General features: G+C 39.0%; 1 protein-coding gene across 7 annotated transcripts in view; it reads right to left on the bottom strand.

Annotated features, from left to right (window-relative positions):
* The window catches only part of MACROD2 (mono-ADP ribosylhydrolase 2), an 895327-nt gene that overhangs the window by 681939 nt on the left and 189642 nt on the right, over positions 1–23746 (bottom strand). The gene's annotated exons all lie outside the window — the stretch shown is intronic.

Genomic DNA, 23746 nt, shown 5'->3' on the forward strand with positions numbered 1-23746 from the left:
TAAGTACTAGACACAGTCCCTTTCATCTTATTCATGCCTTCCTTCTAATGAGAACCCCATTTCCTCTCAGACCATGCAAATATCTCCACTTTTCCTTGCTCTATCCATGAAGCAGTGAAGGGGAAGGCACACAATCCTCCCTCACTCCTTCTTGAGGAAATCAGAACAACAGTATATCCTTTAGTATTTTCTGGTATTCATTCATGAATTATCCTCACTTCCTAAATAATGGATGTTGATATATGGACACCACCATCTCCATCTGGAAGGAATCTCAGAGTTTTGGATTACCACTGGTAATTCAAGAAGTACTGGGAGAGGTTGTTACAAAACTCAAGCAAACAGAGCAGAATTCTGCTTGGGTTCCATGCCAGCACTGAGAAGACAAACCACTGAGGAGCAGCATTATTTTGCTCTGAGTTGAAAGTGATTTTCTGACCTCGCAGAGAAACTCAGAAACTTGGCTTCTAAAGAAGGAATAAACAAACAAAAAGTGTCCACCCCAAAAGCTATATTGTTCTGAGACTTCAAAAGATCAGGCCCATGCTGACTGGCTTGTCAACCACTTTTGTGTCCATACATCACTTCAAAACACAACTCAAGTGTTTTGGTTTTTTAAATTGTGTTTTGAGTTCTTCCAAGTCCCAGAAGTTTAGATAATTTTACCCAGCCGGTCCCAATTTTTTTTTAATGATGTGTAATTTGTGGTAATTGATCTTTCATGCAGGACTGCAAACACAGCAACAACCCTTTGCAACTGTAACAGCTGTCAAAAAAGTGAGAGCATGAAAACTGAAATGAAATTTTCTAATTTCATATATTTGTGTATATAAACATATTTAGGTGGATAGACAGATACCCACACTTTTCCCTAAAAGAAAAGGGACAGAAAGCCAGTGCCAAGGGAGTCCCTAAGCCTCTGGCCACCACAACCAAGTGACCTGCAGACAGCTGAGAGATTCAGATTCACTCCAGTTCAGCAGCTGTGTTTTTAATTCTCCCCAGTTCAGCACCCTTTTCATTGGTGTTTCTACCAATATAGGGAAAAAACTCAATTTCATATTCAATATTTAGGCTGCCTTCGGTTTATCAACTTGCATCTTTGGCAGCTTAAGACCATTCATTCTTTGCTCCATTTTCAGACCCAGAAGTTTCAATCTGGTAACATCCAACCAGGTCTCAGTCAAACAAGTAACAATTAGTTTCTATTTCTCAGGTTTCAGATGCCCAAACTGCAGGGGAAAGAGCTATGGTTGAGCTCACAATCAACTCAAACCCACATTTTCAAAGGAACTCAAGATTCTAGCATATATAAAATAATTTCTTTTTAGTAGTGGCTTGATGGCAATAAAACTTAAAAAGCTATTATTTTTCTTCTGCTTACAGCAATGTCCTTAACCAGAGAGTCACTTCTTCTGAACATGTGTGATTAATGTGCAACAGAAGAAAAAGACCCCCGTGCTTCCACCAAAGCAGAGCTGCTGCTTAGAAATGCAACTACTATGCCAAGAATTGTTTTAAATAGCCTCAAATTTCTAAAATAGACTCCAAGATTAGCTCAGATATCACACAACATTCATGCCACATCATAAAAACTGATTTTTAAGATTGTCTTATACAAAAATCCTCTCCTGAATTAAAAGAAAAAAAATTACTCATAGTACGCTATGCCTCAGATATTGAAAACTTTCTTTCAAGAAACACACACATATTAGGAAATCATAACTGTAGTAAACAGCACCCACATATTGTCTAAAAACTGTGCAACCATTTTTTTTTAGGTTTCAAAGTTTAAAATTGTAGAAAACAGTTTTGTCTTACAGGAGATTGCAGATTCCCTAACCCTGTGCATTTGACTCTGTAAATAATAGTTGCAATGATGTCAGACAGGGGACAGCAGCACAAAATGGTCAGCCAAGAACAAGCTGTGGGTATATGGGTCTTGGGGGGATTTATTTTGAGAGAGAAAGAGGGCATTTCTGCCAAAAGGAGACCTGCTAGGATTCATATTCACAGGAGCAACATCTTTCAGAGTATAAACATGCCAAGCAACCAGAACCTCTGTTGAAAGCTCTTTTTGGTAAGTTGAAACCTCCTCATGGCCTAGGTACACACGTTATGGCCCCTGAGGTTGAAAAAGGTGGACATACCCAAAAAAGGCAATTAACTCCAGCACACATTGGGATTGTTTATCTGGAAACAGGTCCTTCTGGCCAACAGTTAAACAGCAGCATTCTGCTTTTTGCAAGGGCAAGGTCAGAAAACTCTGCCAAAGGAAAACAAACTAAGCGAGGCAATGGTGAATAAGGTTCAAAAAAGCCATTCAGAAAGGTGATTTCTGTGTACACATTCTCCTACAATGACTACAATCTTCTTTGTACTATATGAAGCTTCACCTGGGCATTGCTGTGGTGCTGAATAAGAATCAAACTGTACATCCCAGTATCTCATCTGAGCCTGTAATCACTTGACAAATCAATCAGCACTCACTTCACTCAGAAATACAAAGGGACAGATTCACCTCCTAGTTCCACAGGGATCTGCAATCAGGGATTGTGATGAAAAGATCCCAGGACTTTGTCTGCTCCTCTGATCTGCCTGTTCCGCTTCAGGCAGTTCCAGCAAGATTCCGGCCCTATCAGTGCTGATGACTAAGAGGAGGCAGACCTTTCCCTCATCTGGCTTTTGAAAAATTCTGAAAGCCAGCATAGGAATGGCAGGTGAGCAGGAGTCAAACCTGGGGCCCAAATTCTGGTCAGGTACCTTTCATCTCTGCTCTCCAGCTGGAGCTGAGGTACATACCCTACAGCCAGTCCGGGAGGCACCGTATTCCTGCCCTGACAATGTGCTGCAGTTACACAGGAGGAGAGAAGTAGTCTACCAAAGAGAAAAAACACTTCTTCCAGAGGCTTTCCACTTTTTCTTCCAGAGGGAAGAATCTGCCTTGTGGATGAACCAGACACAAAGCAAAACTTACAAAACATGAAATAGTGCTTGAGAAGAAAGAGAAGTAAAAAATCCTGTATAATGGAGATAAAGCTTTCTACCTGTGCTACCCAAAACTAAGGGGCTTCAACCAGAGAGCAGTTCAACCCTGCTGCACAGTTCATTGCAGCAGGTTGTACCTCTAAATCCTGCCAAGCACAAGAACTTAAGGAATTCACTGAAAATTCACTTTTACGTGGCAATGGAAGAAATAGCATTTATCCTTAATAACACATTTTTGCAGTGGAAAGACTGGCTTATACCAAACCCAAAGTAGTTATTAGAGTGTCTGCAGAGATTGTGCCATTTTCCTGCATGTTTCAAAGCCAGTGTTTGAATCCAAAGCACTCCAGTCCTTCCCAAAGGAATTTTGTAGCAGGTGGTGTTAATAATCCCCGAAACAGGATTCTCTTTGCTGCACCAGCTAAAAGTTCAGGGAAAAGGGATTATGACAAAGACTTCACCTGACCCAGTAATGCCTCTGTCATTTGTCACCTCTCATGTCAGTTTTAGAATAAGCAGGTATAACGTTTCAATCATAATACTGCAGATGTACTTCTAAACTTGCCAAGGTTGAAGGCTAACGTGCTCTTAGAGAGCCATTCTCCTGCAGGAAAATATATGGAAATTACAAAGACCTACGATTCTACAAGGAACTGCCAGTTTTCTGGAGGGCTTTTACAAACCCCTTCTCCTCTGTTTAATCATAAAAGGAAAAAAAAGAAAAAAAGGCATGGTGAGGTAGAGGTCAAACCAGAATGTCTCCAGTGAAATATCTGTGTGACAGTTTTCTGAAGCCACCTTACTGAAAGTAACATTGCCTCTTGTCTTAACATGAATGCTTTCTAGTTTTCATTTATTTTGATTGCTCATGCATTAAAAAATGTCTGGGGCAGCAATGTAACATCACATAAGGAAGAGTTGAAAGCTATGAAACCTTTCTAAAATCTAAACCAAACAGTACAGATACATCAGAGCCATTATTTTGTCATTAAAGACCTATCTTTATAATGAATTAAAGACCTTTGGACCCATATTATACACTGGAGTTATGTAAGTACATAAGCAAAGCATTTCCCTATTAAATATGTACTTTTCTAAACTGCAATAAAAATAATTTATTTCACGAGGGACATTTACCAGGCACATTTTAAATATACCATAAAAATTCTTTGATGTTTTTCCATAAATACTTCAGGTGTAGATGGAAAATATATCAGTTATTAAATAACATTAACTGGTATTTTAAATTAATTCTAAACTATTCAATAAATTTTTAGACTTCTTTCATCCTTTAAAAGGCATTTTAGCACTTTAAAATGCTACAAGATAGGTATGTCCACATATTTGAAAACAACTCCAAAAGGTGAAATCACTGTAATAACAGCAAATTTAGAAAATCAGTGCCTAGAGATCCAATTTACTGGTGTTTTTTTAAAGGAAAACCAAAGTTTTCAGAGTCATATCAGAAATTTCATCTTCAAGTGCTACTGGCCATAACTAGAAACATTAAACCATAATAACCTTACTCTGATTTGTCTACAATAACCTGTGAGAAGACCAGAGCACCACCCTTACATGTGTCAAAAACCCAAATCAGCATATATTCAGTTTAGATAAGAGTAAAATGACTACAAAGAAGAACTACACAAATTATATACAATTGTATAAGATTTTAAAACCCTTAATCCTTTGGCACTTGAGAGAGATGTTTGTTTAAAATACTAAGGTATTGAGAAAGTACCTTTTTGTGCTTTAGCTCTTCATAAAAAATCCACTAATGTATTTTACTACTTTTTTTAGCAGATACAGCATGTCAAGACCTGGTCCTCAGTGAGTAAAGCAGAAGCTATTTTACTATAATCAGACTGGTGTCTTTAAAGAAAACAAGACTTTTCAGGAATTTTCTTTCCCAGTCCAATTTACTCCTGCCCACACTTCCCAATGCTTCCAATCCCACACTCCGATTTCCTGTTCCTCCCACTCCCTTTCACACACTCAGAACTATTCTTTTCCCCTTCCTTTACAGTCCATCTCCCTTTGTCCTTCTAGCTCCATTGCTCCTAGAAATCCACCTCTCCTCCCACTTCTGCTATTTCCATATTTCTTTTAAAAGAAAACAAAACAAAAAGAAGTCCACAAAGAAATTCCCCCTTAAAAAAGGTAAATAATCCTGTGAATCAAACCTCAGTAGAGCCAATGAACAACCCTACAACTGTACCAAGCTGCACTGATTTGTATGCAACATTAGACTCTGTTATCTCCTGCCTTTTCATTTATTTAGACTATAAAACAAACAAGTTAAGATCAGAGATTTAATTCAGTAGGTCACTTATTTGATTTCAGGATGCAAAGATGGATGGCTGGAGGAGTTTAGGTGGCTTAAGCAACGACTGAAAAAAAAAACCAGACAAAATTAAGCTTCCATCAAGGAGATGTAAGATCCTTCCTAAACTCATTGTTTTAACTGCATCCTGGCTGCATCAACCGGATTACTTACATCTTGCACTACAACCAGCAGCAACCTGGAGGGCCCTGCAGTGCCTGGTTGCCATGTAACTATCATCTACCATCCAAAGATACATTTATGTCTGGAATAAGAACTAAGCTTTTCCCATGTTATTGGTTTAACTGGAGTGTGGTTTCCCCTTTACACTCCCCTCTCTGGCTTCTCTCCTTCTCTTCTCCAGGCACTGAGATTAAGTGCGTATATATCAAAGGACGATTGCCAAGGAAAGCAAAAGTTAGATTATAATCAACACAGAGCTGGAGCCTCAGTGCTTACACTCCTCTTATGGCTGCTATCAAAACAGTAAGTGCTCCATAGCCCTGTGAGACACATTCAGCTGCACGTACTCTTGTCCCTTCATGGGGGCAAGTGTCACCAGCCTGCAATGAATAGTGCAAACGCACCTGCACGGATCTAAAAATTGAACCTGAAGTTCACATTAATAATGGAGCACTCCAGGTGGTCTGCAAGCTGGGGCCATAATGAGGAACTTTCAGTGACACATTAGTTATCAAATGCTGAGCCAGGTCACTACACATGAATAAACTGATCTCTCCAGAAAGATGAAAGGGGAATTATTTTTTTCTTTTTAAGAGAGATTACACCAGCCTTCTGTAAAAGGTCTGAAGAAAGACAATGTGCTAAAACAGTTAACTTGATTAGACTGGAAGTGAATAAAACACATCAAGAGCTATCAAAGGAGCAGAAAATTATTCTTAACTGTATATGCAACAGTGGCTAAATCCCAGCCCTCTGAACCCCTGCTGACAGCAAACCTCTGAACTGGGATTGCACTGCCTGCAAAACCAGTGGAGGAAATTATGCTGGTCTCAAGTGTGGCTGCTGGGGGCACAGGGAATGTCAGACGTGACAGCACTAGCCCTGGGAATCGGGAGCACCTTTCCCACAGCCTGCCTCTGCTGACCACTTACCCACTCCAGGGAGCAGGCTGCCCCCAAACTCTGTAGGGACAACCTTCAGGCAGGGGCATGACAAACACGGGAAGGAAAATTAGGGTCTCCTTCAGACTGTAAGAGATGGAGCCCCTGTTTGCCCTGCTTTACACCTGCTCTGTCCACTGGCAAGTAGGAGGGACAGGAAAACACTCTGGGACTTTTCACAGGGAACTTCCTCAGGTCAGAGGATGACAGAGGGTCTGTAGGGGATCATTCCTACTTCAAAGAGCCTGGGCAGGGTGTGCTTAGGGAATAACAAGAATAGGATACAAAACTGGTGTCCCATGTTGCCCGTGCACCAGAAGGCCCTGCTGGGAGGCCACTCCAGCAGCCACACAACGGTTCTGACCTCTTCAGAACAGCTCATCCAGTAGATCCACTGGGTGTTCTCAGCCAAAACAGGGCTTTGCCCCTGCTAAGGAACAGCGGGAGGAAGCCCCTGCATACAGAAGGCAGGTCACTCAAACCTCAGGCATCCCCTTTCATCCCACAAGGAGCAAACAGAATCAGGATCCAGAAATAAGGCGGCTCAGGTCTTAAGCTTTACAGACTTTTCTAAATCTTCACCCCAGTGCCTCGCCCTGGGGCAAAATTACTTTTAAAGCTTTGTCTTCTGAGAAAGAAACACCAGTTATTGTAAGAGGGAGCAAAGGAGTACTGGACTGCCCACTCATCAACATGTATAGTGACTGTAGGAGTAGGTTGATGAAATCTGGAGATGGGGAAGGGATGAAAGAAGAGAGCAGGATGGTGCCCTAAAACTTGGCAACACTGGGTCTGTTCGAAGTTCTCTACATGTTGCAGTATTGCTGTGAAGCACTGGAACAATACAATTATGCTATAAATCAAGTTCAGTTCAGACTAGAAAAGCTCTTCATCTATTTCACAGATGGATACAGTACAAGGACATGGAAAAATAAAAGGAGTAAAGTCTCTGCATTTTGTTAGTACGTAGTCCTGTAATCAAAGACAGGAAAGCTTTTACTGCTTACTACTCTGCTTTTTCATGAAAAAGGTATTCCAGTGAGATACCCAAAGATATAAAAAGAAATATCATGAAATACAGAATAAATCAGTTGTCCTTCTCATAATTAAAGCACTATACAGAAAATACATCTAAGTGTTCCTATCAATATGCACTATTCAAAATCAACAGCATTCAAACATCTTCAGAAAGATGAACATACATGAAATCACACCAGCTTGGGAAAAAAAAAAACAAACACAAAAATAAGTCTATCTTCTGCATGACTCTGGAAACTAAATGTAAAGCTCTCCTTGAGAGAAAGCCAGCTCCCAATCTTATGAAGCCATTTCAGCTTAATTGTTTTGAGATGTAAATGTAAACAGTGCAGAGTGACATTCTTCACTTGGGAGAAAAAACAAAATCAAATAATAAACACAGTTGCTGGATCTGAAGCAAGCTGTTCACTGTCCTGAAAAAATATAACTTACTTAGACATGTTTTCATGCTGAGAAGCTGGAGAAGCCAAAGTGCTGCTTAAGGGCCATTTGAGACACTTTTACACCTAATGAGGCCAGCATATTTTTTGCAAGATAGTGTTATTTTTTTTTTTCCAAGCATCCCTACAAGGAAACTGATAACAACTTCTGAAATACCACAGCCTCTGTGTTATCACCCGAATAAATCATTGTATTTCTGGGGGAAAAAACAGATCCTGGAATGGGAATAATGGAAAAACGAATCCAAAAGCCAAAAGCATATAGGAACTAAATGAAAAGTTTTCTTCCCATCAGTGTGAAGGCCTTGATGCCAGAAAGCATTAATCCTGATACTAATTTGAAGACTTCTGTGAACTAATACTAAACATACCTATTCTAGTATTTTTTTTTTAAGTCATTTTTAATGAAACCTGACCACTAACTCTAGCAAGCTTCTCTCAGAAGTCAAGCTTACTATTTTTCACATCACCTGAAACATGGTCTTCTGTCCCTAACAGATCCTTTCTGAAGAAACAGTATGTTAGCATTCATTACTGTAACCCATTGATGTATATTTTATTTGTGGTTTTAAAGTTTTCAACCACTTTTCTTTGATGCAATGCATACCCAGTAGTAATTAAAAGACTACCTTAAAAAATGGAAGCCTCTGAACAAATTTTGTGATAAACCATCAAAGGAGTGGAATTTGAAGTAAAGGCCTGAAGGGTAAGAAACAAACTAAACTTGAAGTAACTTAGGTCTCTAAGAAACATGGAAGGAGTGGGGGAAATCTCTACCATTAACAGCACTGGAAAGCTTAATTTAAAAAAAAAAAATCAGACACAGCTTGTTTACCTGGATGTAGAATTAAGCTAATGGGTACTGTCATTCTTGCACCAGAATAAATTGGAACTTTTATGTTTCTATACTGAAAACGGTTCAACTGTAAAATCACACTTCACAGCTCAAGGCAAAATGATCCCACAGGATCCTTAAAGGAAAAGCAGTGTATTTTGGTTCACTACCACTGACTTGTGGTCCATGGTGGGCTTAAAATCCTTCTCTGAATGAATCCTTGGAAGGTAACTAAGAGAAGACATGCTGGCAGCAGGCTAGAACTCGTGGTACATACAGGCCATACTTCTACTAAGAAATGTATAGTTGTTCACAAAGGCCAGTAGGCTGCAAAATGCTTCTGATGACCATTTTCTATCCTTAGTAATGGGAATGTTGCATGGATACCTCATGCTTTAGAATAAACATGCATCAATCATTTATCTAATTTTTCTATTACACTTAATGCCAAATTTATGTAAATATAGATTACTAATGAATGACTAGAAGCTAGAAAAGACAAGCTTTACTTATTTTTACTTAGTAGATGAAAACAATTGCCAATCTGCCGGTGGAAAAGTTTACAGCAATTCCTGTTCACTTTATTTAAAAATTAACATTATAATTTCAAAACCTTTTGAGAGTCAATTGCCTCCAAGCACACTCTTACATCATTTCAAGGCTCAGATCCTTGAGCTTTAAAAACAATACTTGAGTTTATTCTTGCAGACATTTAAAGACAATTAAAGAATTCTGTGGAAAACGCTTTCAAAAACGTTTGAACAAGCATTGATGAAACAGTAGCAAAAAGTTCACAGAGCCAGGCTGGCAGTCACAGAAGCAGTTTTACCAGCGCTCCATGAAATTCAGCTTCAGACAACAGACCCCTGCATAGTTCAGACTTTTTCAAACAGACAGGAGCAGATCTGTCAGAGAGTGTGGGAAGCCTGCCAACCCTCAAAATCAACAGTATGGCTGGGAAAGGGAGTCTGAACTACTGCAACACCTGAAACCAAAAATGTAGAGCTCATAAATGGTTCTGAACACATCTAAATTAAGAGTAATATAGGTGTTCAGTCCTCATTCGTGTTTCCTATGTGAATCAGTCAGAAATGCTACTACAACTCCTTGGAGCAATCAAATACAGTAAGCACTTTTTTCACTGGAAAACAAAAGATACAGAAAAAAAATTCTTGCATAGTACGAAGATAAAAGGCTGCCTTCTGAATTCAGCTACTATTAACACTTGCACCTGGTGGTTACATAATTAAATACAGAAAACAACAATTGTACCCTAAGAGAAACTTAATTAGATTAGGCATGTAGTAACAAATGCAAAATTACCATCATTAGTATGTCAGTGTACTACAAATGGAAATGCTTAAATGCCAAGCCCACAGCTCCCATGTCTGATTTATTCCCACAGATAAGGAGGAGACAGTGATTTGCTCCCTTTTGTAATTTCAGGACAACTGCATCCAGGTGAGATTTACCCACAAAGGAGCAGGCCGAAGTACTGCTGGCATCTCTTTTACCAGAAATTCAGGTGCACTGTTGTTGACAGATGTTTTATGCTGGACAGTGTGAAACAAACTAATGAGTCTACAAAGCTCCTGTGTGCCCTGATCCTTTCACAGGCATCTGCTTTGCTCACAGATGAGGCACTGAATGAAAGGACAGCTTCTCGCCCAGCTGAAAGCAACAGGAATCCTTTAATTTCAGGCTTAAATTTGTAACAACAACCAAAAAATATAAATTAAGATTTCAGGGTAAATGTTTCAATGGCATGATGGTATAGACAGTGATGCACTTGAAAAGATTGCCTATGGAAGCAGCAAAGTAGAAATCAAGAAGACAAGGAGGAGTTTGAGAATGATCTACCAAGAGTGACCTATGCAAAAGTGATACTGTCTAAATTAGTCTTGCTTTCCCCTGATCATACATAGAACCTTTTAAAATAGCTGGAATACCCTTTTCCCAGACGTGCTAAAGATCAGCAGCTGTGACGCCTGTGTGCAGAGTCACATGAAGGAAGGGAATGATCTCCACAGTTATAATCAAACAAGTACTTGTCCAGTTGTCTTCTACCATCTTAAGGGGAACTGTACTCACAAATCTTCAGATCCTACCACCATCACAGATCAGTCTCACTATGACCAAAGACAACCACGAATGTCACAGACTTGTGATCCCAAAGGTTCTATTTCACGCCAAATGGACACACCACTGCAAGTTTGTAGTTCTCTAAATGCCAAGATACTCTGATTTGTCAGGAATTACTGTGAGCTTAAAATGGGTATTTAAATGCTTCATATATTTAATCAACTTTCCTCAATTATTAAACTACAAACACTCCCTGAGTTTTAGGGCATTAATTTGCCCTAAAAATCTCTTCGAGACCACAGCAGCCTTCCTGGATAGCTCACCCCTGTGAAATAATTTAAACATTACCGCTGGAATTGCAAAGCCAAACAAATCTTGCTCGCAGTGTCTCCCCCGGCAGGACAGATACTTAACTAAATCTAGCACCTAAAGCTACATATTATTTAAACAGCTTTTTGGTAAGAGTTCCAGAGGAGACCTGATCCAACTTGTTCAATAAGAACTATTAGGATTTAAATAACATAAATGAGAAAAACACCTGCCTAAGAATTCGGGTTGTTTTTAGAAAAGTACCGCCACATCCTTATCCTTGATGGCAAACCTGTCATCAGGTGAGTGTGAACTCTGCCATACTTGTGCTGCAATATTAAAATTTGCAAATTTCTCCTCCCAAAAGGTAAAAAGCCTTCCCTTTATTAAGAAACCCAGAGAAGCACTAGGCAAAGTTGTGGTCTGACATTAAACTTTACCATGTAGTCAAGAAATAAACATTCAAAAATTTAAAAAGAAAGAAGCCTGGTTTATGACCTTTTTAAGGAAAACCAAGTTATTATGGGGTATAGATAAGATTGTTTCTGGAGAAAACTACAGATACATACTGCTACCCAGCTGTGCAGCCACAAAACACATTTTCCCTGATTAAGTAAGGAACTATAGCAACCAAGGGTACCATGGCCTTATATATGCTAAACTAATGAGACATAATGAAGGGTCTTCTGGGAGCTCTCCCACCACTGCAAAAATTTTATAGCATCAAATTTGGGAACTAATTTTGAAAAAGAGAGAATCCCATTTAATATTTGATGTGCATTGGTACTTCTTTCCTTTATAATGAAACCATTTCCTCTAAACATCCACATTCCTTATGTTGAAAAAAAGAATCAACTACTCCTGCTGAATCAAGTCTCAAAGGGAAAGATAATAATATCTCATATGAACTTTAGAGTATTTGCTTAGTATATCTTATCTGCAGATATCATCTTATTTGAATAATCATATGTTTGCAATTTTCCAGCTCCTGATGAAAAACTGACCTGTCATCAGAGCAAATTTCCTTCAAAACTCACACGACTGTTATCTGTACCTGGTGTTATTAAGAATATCCCTTTCTTGAGACTCGTTCCACCAGTTATCTACGCAAAAACTTACACATGTAAGAGCTCTCGTCTTATTTCATGGTGAGGACATGTGACTTTTCCTTGCTGTAAAAAGTGACTTGAAATAATTGTCTGATTAATCTTCCAATTCGTTGTCCAGCTGCCATTTCAAGGGAAAAGTTTTCTGCTGCATCTTTTGTTCCCTGCGAGGGCAGTCCTGCCTGCAGCGCTAATTGCTTGTAAGCCCAGAGAAGGGGCGAAATTCCACCGCAGCTGGGTTATATCTGCCTTGAACAGAGGCCCCGTCCTTGGACAAATAATCCCCATGGAGAAATTACTGCCCAATCATTAAGGGTGAAGAAATACAAAGAAGGTAGTAGCACCAGGGGCTTTATCCTTTTACAGCAACAATACCACCTTCATTCCAAAAGCCATGGAACAGTAGACAGGGCGACCCCTGTGGTACAGCTGGACTGGATTAAACATTTTAAATCAAAATTGTGATGGAAAGATAAACAAAGATGACAAACACAACTGTAGGCTTTCATAAACTTTTCCTTCACTTGCAGCAGCTCTGAAATTGGCAGTTCTCTTTCATTTGCCTGAGTAATGAATTCATTTGGCCTGACAAATTACTGCCTGCTCAGAACACTTTTCCCTTCATCCCAGCACAAACTGGAGAAAGGAAGGAGAAGTGGCACTACCTGCATTTAGAGGCTGATGATATGTTTAAAGATGAGAGGGACTGGTGAATAAAGTTGTGATTAGGATATGGCACAAGAATAAAGCTGGCAATGAAAGGGCACAGTCACGCAAATTCCAAGAGAGAGAATCTGGGAAATTGGCCTGGGACTAAAACTAAACCATTTACCGGTAAAGAAATTGGATGGTGAGCCAGGAGCAGAGAGGAACTGTGACCGGCTGGACATGGAGACTTGTTTTTAGAAGTGAACATTAAGGCAAAAAGTTAGAAAGAGGACACTCCCTTCCTGCACCCCAAATGTTTGAGAACACAGTCTCACATTACCATCTGCCCTGCAGTAGACGGGAAGTTATCACTCATCTCTTCCCCTCCACACTTGTTTCCACACCCATCACTCCTCTCTCAATCAGCTCGATCCTCCTTAATCACATCAAAGCACCTTTTCAAGACCACAGTTTGAAATTGTCTAAGTAAAAATGCTCCCTAAACCCAGCTCCTCTTTAATATGTAAATTTAGGCCTACAGTCTTTGGAATGGATGGGAATAAGGGAAGAGTAAACTGGAAAATGCAGGTAGTGGCACTGGGAGCAAGAAGTAAAGAACAAGGTGGGAATCTCAAGGTGCATTTCAACCTGATGATTTATAATCTGGTGTTACATCCGAAACTGATATACAAGTTCCAGTCTGAAGAATCGCTTGGAATTTATCTGATCTACTTTTTGAAACAAAAGGACTTCCATTTCTTTAAATAAATCCACCCTCTGCTGTACAGCCTGGGCCTTAAAATCAGAATTCTGTCGTTAATCTCTGGCTTTGGGTTTTTTCTTCTTCTTTTGGTGAAGGTAGCACCATTGTTTTGGGGAAGACAAATAAACTACCTATGAAATCTTTAATTTACTTACGAAATCATACACCAAACTGGTAAGTACCATAACAAATACTGGTCTCCAGACCAGACTTGAAGTACTCAACAAGTAAACCCTGGGTTTGCTTTGAGCGAGGAGGGTGACTGAGATGATGTTCCAGCTGGAAGAACAGTGAAGTTATACAGTTAGAGGCAATATCATATACATAGACACATGCATAGAGACTGCGAGCCTCCAGGCAACTTGAATTTTGGCACTTACTAACTTTAAGTACTTGGATTTGCACCTTAATAACATTCTTTTAACATTGTGTGTGTATAATGCACTCATAGATCACTCAGCCAAGAAAGAATTGATTTAATCAACCACATTTGTGAATTATTTGTGATGCTTACCCGAGTTTGCTAAGTTGCAGCCCTGCCCAATAAAAATTAAAGCAGATGCCTCTGTGAAGCCCAGAGAAACAAGCTGATAATGTAAAAGGAACAGACTGAACTGTAACAGAAGTGTGACAAAAAATATTTTGTTCTTTGCTACTGTATTTGTAGCCAAAACTACAACACTACAGATCTGCCAGTCCAAATGGCAAAACCATCATTTTGAATTTTAAAAAGAAAATTAGCTTTAAAAGAAACTTGAATTGTAAACCCTATGTATTATGAGGCTTTTACATAAGAACAAGGAAAAATATGTAGATCAGGTGACTTTGTAAAGAAAAAACCCCAACTATTCTACACATAATCGTACGGCAGCATTTTTGTAGGAGAATCGTTGAAATTCTTCAGCTGTTGAAAGAGGCTAGATTTGATTGCTAAAAAAACTAGGTATTTTCTTAATCCAAAAGACTTCTTTTTATCACCAAATATTTTAAAACATTTTGTTATTAATACTATAAAAATTAAAATTAGAAATAAACAGTGTTTCTCTAACTTAATGAAGAAAAGGCCCAAGTAAGAACAGCGAATTCTGTGCATTTAGAATTATTAACAGTGGTAGCCTCAAATGCATCACATTTGTTCTATATACAGATTTCATCCCCTTAGTGAAGAACTGTTTATCTAGCAGTACTTATTTCCACTTGGTAGACTGGAAATTCCCTTAGAGAATTTGCTGTATCACCAATTAAGGTCTAATTGTCAGAAAGTTGCTCTCAGTAGAGTATGTTTTCCCTTTCTCCAAACATCATCCTGTTTCTACCAATGACACTCACACAAAAATTAGAATTCCTCTTCCTTCCAAATAGGAATCAAAATTCCTATCTGCAAAACTGATCTAGGTTTTTGCAGTTTTGCTTTGCCTTCAGAGAGCTGATTTCTGCTCTTTTCTACATGGACCTTTTGCAAAACATACGGTTTCCTAGTCTCATTTTCCAACTGGAAACTGGAGAAAACATCTCTGTTCACAAAGTAATTAGGTCTGTGGAGTATTTAGACTCTGTGTTAATAATGCTCATAGAAATGAGGTTTACCATGTGTTTTCTTTAATATCAATGCCATCTTCAGCAGTTACTGGCCCTGACCACTTCACATCTCAGGTTACTGTTTTCCCCACTACATTTGGTTTTAAAAATTAAGTCTAAATTGTAGGTACAAAGTCATTCAGGTGAAATTTGAAGCCCTAGAAAGGGTAAGGAGATTTTTATTTGTTTCTTAAATCACAGGAGCTGTCTACTTTGTAGTCTTACATATGTCGTTAGAATGAAAATTAGTAACTCAAAGGTGCATTGCCATCCAGTATTATCAATTCAAAAAGATGAGCAACTGCACAGACAGACTTGTACATGCAGATCTTCCACTAATGTTTCTTTAAAAATAGTTCCACAGATGTAAGTTTTAATCCTTCATTAGCAATCATGACATTTCATTTTCTGTATTATGCCACAAGTTCATTCCACTTCACACTGTCTGATGTAGCGTTCCTAAAGCTGGAAGGGAGAAAAGCAGACTGAAAACAAAGGAGGACTAATCTTTCCAAGACTTGACTATCTTGCCATCTACTCTGCTGGAGATTTTCTTGGCTTTTGAAAAGCTGCATGTCATAATCTGTAAGCGCTTTGCTTAGAAGAAAGAACTTTGGAAAAATGTGATCAGGAAAGAGTGATTTCATAAATGAGTACCGAAGCTCTGTGGAAAGAGCAGAAAATTTGAAATAGAAGGTGAGAGGTGAATGCAGACCTGATTTCATATTCCTTCATTCTATGCAGCAAGAGGAGAGTTGTGAACTCTTTCTGTAATATCTGTAATTTCGATACTTGGGTTTTCCTTGGCTCTGGAGTTTAATCCTGGGTTTTATTCAAAATTGTCTTTGGAAAGATAGTGACTAAGAAGTAATTGCTTTCATTAGAAACAGAAAGAAGAAACTATAGTAAATTCTTTTCATAACAGGAGGTGGGGAATTAAGGACAATGACAATCTCCAATCTCTGACCTTTGGGGTCAGTACATCAGCAGACAGCGGTACAGTGATCTTCTCCCTCCTTCTGGGAGGTGTGAGTGGTATGTAATGTCCATATTCTCATTTTATTGGACATGGACACATTTTAAAAGATTAACAACAAGACTCAGCAAACAGCTGGTGCCATTTTTCTATGCCTTCATGCTCGCACCTGTATACACATTTGATGTAGAAATTAATGAGCTTGGGGCTTAGAGATACTTTTAAGGAACATTCTACTGATTAAGGACTTTGTTTTGTATTTAGGCATACCAGCATGAAAGCTTCAGTAAACAGGTTGATATTCAAAAGTGCCTCTATGTCTACAAGTCAAGTACCTCCATCACTCCTTTATTTCACTTCTACTTCTTTTAATAGCCCCTGTAAAAACAGTTAAAACAATTTTAAATGTTTTAAATTGCATTTCACATTTTCCTCCTATTGTAGCCTTGTCCTCCTACAGGACCTCCTTTCCTGGTTCTCCTCAGGACCAGGAAAATGGCTGTAGATCTTACCTCTGAATAAGAGATTTTAAAACATTACCACCCCCTGTTTGAGCCTAACAAAACATGTCTTTCCTGCCGTGTTCGCTTCATTCTTACCTCAGCAAAAGGGACACGGTTGAGATTGTTCAGCATGAAACTGAACAGCTTTGACAGATGTCCCAATTTACAGATTTTTCTTTAAGGAAACCAACCAAATGCTTAATTTTAAAAACCATCTTCTGTAGACTGGCACATATATACACTCAAATGCTCAACTCTATTCTCACTGCAACGTGCAGCAATGTGCGTCACTTCCTGCACTCCCAGCCCGTTTTCCCTTGGCAACTGTGCCCCTCATCTTCAACTATGGGAGGAGAGCCTCAACAGAGGGTTCCTAAGATGACTGAGCAGCACCTTGTTAAATGAAAAAATTGTGTTTTCTGCATACAAGACACATGTAAGACATACATGTATTTGTCTGTACTGGGGGAAGTGTTTAACATGTTTAGAGCACGTTGCATTGACATAACAAACAGACTGAATTCCCTCATACATCATGTGATATCTGCCATTTAGGGAAGGTTTGTGATCTCTCTCCCAGATTTGCAGCTCTGTCCCACAACATGAAACAAAAAGGAAAAAGGAAAGAAATCCATTCCTTACATAACCACCTGCCTTTTCACCTTGGATTTTTATCAAGAGTGCCTCAAATTTTCAGTTGCCATGAACTAAAGGTCCCAGTCTAAAAAAAGTAATGCCCTATTTTTATGCACTTATTTATGTACACACACGCTAAATCTGAATTTCTGAAGAGACTGCAAGATCAAGTTAAAAACATATATAGTGACATGCATATATATATATGAAAGTCATATATAGATAGAGAGCAGAAAGTGTGTATGTTGATGCTTTACTTGTGAGTACACAACACTGTAATTACCCCATAATGAAATTAAACAAAATTAGGAGAGTCAGTGCAATGGTCTACCTGAGACAGAACGAGATCTTGCAATTAAGTGGGAGTTCAGAGTGTTGTGGACTCAGCACTCAGTAACTGATGAGTGAAAAATAAAACATCACTTCCTAATGCTCAATTAAGGCAACGCAGCAGCAACATTAAAAGGTTGAGGACAGCAGTGAGTATGAATGGATGGACTAAATCTTATATTATTTTCATGAACGAAACAGACCATCATGTTTCTGTACCACCAGCTGGAACAGGAGCACCCCTTTAAAGAATCACAGGCTGAACATATATTTAAAAAATAAAAATCAGAAAAACCCAAATTGATCCCATAGCTGTATCAGTTCCTGTAAATAGCAAAACATAATTTATTTATTTTTAACTAACTGCTTGGAAAGAGTAATTAGCAGGATACAATTAGGCAACAACTGAGAAATACTTAAAATCAATCCAGAGACTTCCTGTTTATGATTATTACCCATAAGATGGTATAAAAAGACTGTAGAAAGGAAGCTGGCACCCTATTTAGCCAAAGAGCAAAATATATATCATATTTTAACAAAAACAAAAAAGAAACTAGAGTAGAGCACATATTTTAAATACAGCCACAGCAGTTTATGTTAAGGGTCCTTTGAAATACACTGTGCTTATTTATTTACAGAGCTTTCATCATTACATCTCTAGATGCACTACGAAATGAGAAAACCCACTAATTTTTGTTTAAAGCTGAACTAAAACTCCACTGCAATCACAGAAGGCAAAACCAAACATATATACACAGATGAGAGAAAGAAAGAAAGACTGATTTCAAGAATAACTGACCTGTAAAGAAAGACTATGCTTGCATAGGAGGTTCGAATAAATTCTACTAGGGATGTTAAATTACTAAAAAATCTATTTGCTTCGATCTGATACAACAAAAAACTCATGAAAAACAAGACTTTGGGCTGGACCAAACACCTTGAAAGGGTTACAGTCTATCCTGAGCTACTGGCCTACCAATGGAACTATTACAGCTGTGCAGAAAAAAATACATAAATATTAACATTTTAATTGGCTGACGAACTGGGGGAACTAGTGGATACAGCCCTCTCAAACCCACTCTATCTACAGAGATGAAAAAGAACAGCATGCAAACAGTAAAAGGAGATAAACCACTTTAACAACCCTACAGAATGGCAGCAGCAATCTTCTAGCAAAAAGGGATTAATTAGCAACAAAGGGAAATGGCCATTCGCCTTAAATTATCAGTTCTTCCCATGGCCATTATTCACTAGGAAAATCTTTGTACCTTCATAGCCATTATCTAAATACCTAGGCTATGACTATGCAGTGTACAAAGCAACTGAAAGCTTTTGAAGATAGCTGAAATCCCAGATGAAGCACATTTGTTCCATGGAGCCATTTGTTGTGAGCACACCCCAATCTGACAAATGCATTTGACATGATAGAAGAACATGCCAACAGACTAACATAAAAAAATACAAAATAATAACGCTTATTTTCCTGATGAAAGAATCCTGTCAGTGCTCCTTTCCCAAACTCTTTCTTCTCCCTCTCATGGGATGCATTTCATGTTATGTGCACGTCATGCACAAATTTGAACTTTGGATTTAAACCCCTGCTTTACTTGCATTTGAATTACGTAAATATCAAACCCAAGCCCTGTGAAATCCAAAACAGAGAGCATCTAGTCCTCGTTTAGGATAAAACAGGCTTGTCTTCTTCCTGTTACACATTTTGAATGGGTGAGTGCAGGGCAAGTCTGGTATTTAAAGTCTGCTGCTGTTATATTGCTACAGGGTGCTCTGCAACTTGTCTCATTCCTGCCTCCAATTTTCTCTTGTACAACTTTCACTTCTCGGCGTCATTAATATTCATTTGGTAAATTGATGTCAAGTTGCTATTACGACAGTGCAAAACCTCTTTTCTTTTTTTTTTTTTTTTTTTTGCTAGAGATTTAACTATCAGAAGATGGCTGGACATGGCGAGAAATGTACCTAAGACATAGCCGTGAGAATAAAAACTTATAAATAAGAATAAAAACCTGGCTAAGGGGAGGGATGTCAAGGTATTTGTGTCAGCTGTTCCTTCCTGACACTACTGACTGGATAATCACTGGATTTTTTAGCTCATTAGCTCACAATTAATTGACAAATAGACAGGGTGGCTTGCAAACAGCAGTTGAGACATTTGAAGTGACACAACTCCAGGATAAAAGTCAGTTTGGGGTAATTTCTTTCGGGAGACAACACTTTTTTTTGTCACTATTATAACGTAACATAGATATAAAAGCAGAAAATCCCACATTCAAAATGGAGTCTCTGCAATGAAGTCCAGAGAAACCCAGCTCCCTGCTGTGACCATGAACACAAGTTCCCCATGCCATAAGAATTACTTAAAACTGTGCCTACAAACCGTATCTTGGCAGGATGGACAGGTAGGTCTGGTCTACATTTAAGATATGCTAAAATATTTATAGCTATATGGGAATTAATTTTTTTCCATGCTTGCAAAAGCCCTAGAAAAAAAAATAGTCACACTGGCCAAAAAAAAGAGAGAGATGGAGAGAAACAGAAAAGCAGACAGATCTTCTGCGTCAACCAACTTAAACCAGGTCCAAACAATGCTTCCAAGAGTAACTTGCCCCCTCTCTGAGTTTGTAAAGACAAAATTACCAGTTTTACGTACAGAGCTGAAAGAAACTATGCTTGTAATAGGATGCACTAAAAGATGATGTCTCCTTCCCAAATTCTAGCATAGGCAACAAAATCTTATGGGGGAAAAAATCCAAAATTAAAAATACCATCAATTTAAGGTCAAAGAAATCAAGCCAATGCAGAAATCAGCATGCAACAAGAACGTGATTACAGTCAGCAAATCAAGTACAGGAAAAATGAACCATGAGGAAAACAACTGAATACTAGGTGGGAACAGCGGGGTGCAATACCCAAAAAAACCCCTCACACTACCCAAAGCCATAAGGGAAGACAAACCTCAGCTCTTGCTCACTTTGATTGAACATAGTACATAAAATCACGTTTTCACTCCTTGACTTAAATGTAAAAGAGTGTAAAGAAAAAAGATTGACATGCAAAATAGGGCACTTCGATTTCTCAAGTCAAAATTTCATGACATATTTTAAAAGAGCTTACTTTTTCTTAAAATACCAACTGTTTTTCTTCACTCCCTCCAAATGCAGGTAATTTTCTTAAAACTTTTCACCTTTGCACTGTTGAACATAATGGGACGAATAATAGATAATGCACAAATAAGTCATAATGCTCCATGCAAGTTATTAGCAGTCAGATGCTGAATGCGTGATAAATCTAGACCTGAAAGTGACATATGCCTCCTAATTAAAAATCAATTATTAAAAACAGTAAAGAATGAAAAAGAAAAAAGGCTCACTCACCAAACTCATAATGAAATCCTGGAAACTTCAGAGTTATTTGAAAAGCAGAAAGAAACCTTCAACATCTATATTTAACTAAAGTATCCATTGTGGGTTTCTTGATTTTATGATTAAACAGTTCTGTGAAAAATTGTTTCTGGTATCTTTTGTGCTTTAATCTCTTCATTCCAAATAGTCATGAAAATGAACAGATGGCATTTAAATGGGGAATGCAAGAACAAACCATTACTCTGGCTCTGGGAAATCAAAGCACAGGGATGCCCTGATGTGGCTCTGAGGTGACGCAGGGATGATAAGCAGCCACCCAAAACCACCAGTCCCTGAAATTGCAAGTAAGTGCACGATGTTCACCCACAATGTTGTCCATTGGGTTTCTTAGCAGGTCTCTTCCAGAAAATGGTTTGAACACCCAGAGAAAGTAATTTGCAAACATTAGATCAGGATGTGCAAATAACTATTTCCAATTAATTTGGTTTTCGTTCTGGAAAGATTTCAAACACAGAACAGCTCAAAAGAAGCTCAAAATCACAACACCTGTTGCATGAGCTTGGACAAGCAGAAATTTCCAGTTTTCATTTTCTGTAAAACTAAGACATGTATTCATACCTGCAGCAGTGACACAAGAGATTAAATTAACGAGCACTACCAAGGAGATCTGAATCCCATTATTGGACAACTACACTGGTATTATGCATTATCATAAATATTCAGCATTTGCAATCAAAAGAAGGCTTTGGTGTTTACGTATATAATAAAGTTTTAATAATTCACTATCAATATTTCACACCGAATGCCACTGTCACTTCCTTCTGGATAAAATGAAAAATACACCCAGAATTTAAAATCCACAACCATCCCACTGGGAAGGAAAAAATTCCTTCTACAGAGAAATGCATGTGGTGAGTAGCAAGTTACTTTTCCAAAAGCCAGGGGCCCTGGGCTCCATCTGCCTGTGGCAGGCGGGTGGCTGGCCAGGGCTGCCTCCATCTTGTGTACCCCTGAGCAGGTACACAGACCCCACACACCTTCCCCTTCTCCAAAACATGCACCCCGTGGTGCCTGCCCAAAATGTAGAGCATTTCATTGGCAATGAAATTCTCAGGATTTTTCTTCAGAAAACTTGGAACCCCCAAGTGAACGTGCTCTGAGGACATCAGCTGCCCTACCCATGGGCAGCTGATGGTACCTCCACAAGTACAGCCCCTCAGCCATGAGCAGTCACCCTCTAAAGCCATAAAAGTGTCAGATTTGGTATTTTACATGTACCACAAGCAAGAGGGTACATTGCTATTCTTCAACCAGAGATTAAAGGATGTGGGATTGGGGTTCTGGCCATGGGGGCTGCAGCAGCCCTTGCCTGAAGGATCCCACTGCATGCCCAAACTCAACCGGCCACAGCAGCTTCCCCACAGCCCTGAAGACACTGATTTTTAAAATGGCAGTAAAAGCCCCAAAGGATGTCAGGGCAGGAGGAGGGAGGGAGGGAGGGAACAAAGGAGGAAAGGAGGGAGGGGAGGAGAAGAGGAAGAGAAGGGGCAGCAGCACCAGCCCCTGGGGCTGCCATCACCTCAGCCTGCCATGCGGGGAGAGAACATATTTTGAATTGCCACTTTTAACGCATAAAATACAGGCAAAATCCCAACTTGACCCACAGCATGGGCTCATCCCATCTGCTGCAGAGGGAGAGCCACATTATCAAGGGCCACACTGAACAGACATCAACTTCTGAAGTACAGTACAGCTGAATAAATAACACGGAAAGTTAATAGCCAAATCCTTTCAGCAGCAGCAGTGCTCTGGGAACCTGATTGGAATTTGAACATTGGCATTGATTTATATTTTTTTTCGATGTTACCAGCTGGGAGCAAGTGCTGGAGAGGAGGTACAGGAACAGCTCTGCAGGAACAGGAACAGCTAGTGAAGGATTACCTCCTACAGGATTATCTTTTAAACAAAGAAAAATTTGGTATACTGCAAACAACTAACTCAAATCAAAAGAAACAGATTAATCCAACAGGATTAACAGGTAAGGCTGCCCTGTACTTTAATGTCCAGACACACAGCTGAGGAACATGAATGGTTTTATTTAGATGATTTTATTTAGTTGTCAAGCACCTTTTCATAGTCCAAAATAAGAGCTGCCTGTTCGGTTAAAACAAAAGCTGTGTCAACTTATCCTGCAGCCTCACGAGCAACAGAGATCTCCTGTCTTTTTACAGAGCCCTTTCCTTTATCCTTACATATGTAAGCTCTGATCATTGAGTTCTTTTAACTCCCGCCAGGAAGGAAGATTAGTTGCTGCCTGTACTGCTCCTGCACTGTGAAATTTCCAGAACTGAGCTCTTTTACTTCCCTCTCGGTGGCAGGGGAAGTCACTGCAAACTGAGATCAAGCTCTTTATGGGTTCGTCTTTCCTGAATTGTTACCACTCATGTAGATTTTATGGCCACGGTACTACAGTAATACCAAAAGTAAAATAGCATCACTACATACTAAAATAAAACAGCATCCATGTACTTGGAAGCAATACAAGGATACATACTTGAGCATCCCTGCCTTACCAGCAGACATGTTATTAGCGCCTCTGACCTAAGACTTGTATTGAAATCTACTTGACTATTCTGGCAAACAGAATAAGGTAAGCAATCAAGTTTAAAACTTAAAAATATTTTTTT

The sequence above is a fragment of the Corvus hawaiiensis genome, chromosome 3 (genome assembly GCF_020740725.1).
Source record: "Corvus hawaiiensis isolate bCorHaw1 chromosome 3, bCorHaw1.pri.cur, whole genome shotgun sequence".
Lineage (NCBI taxonomy): Eukaryota > Metazoa > Chordata > Aves > Passeriformes > Corvidae > Corvus > Corvus hawaiiensis.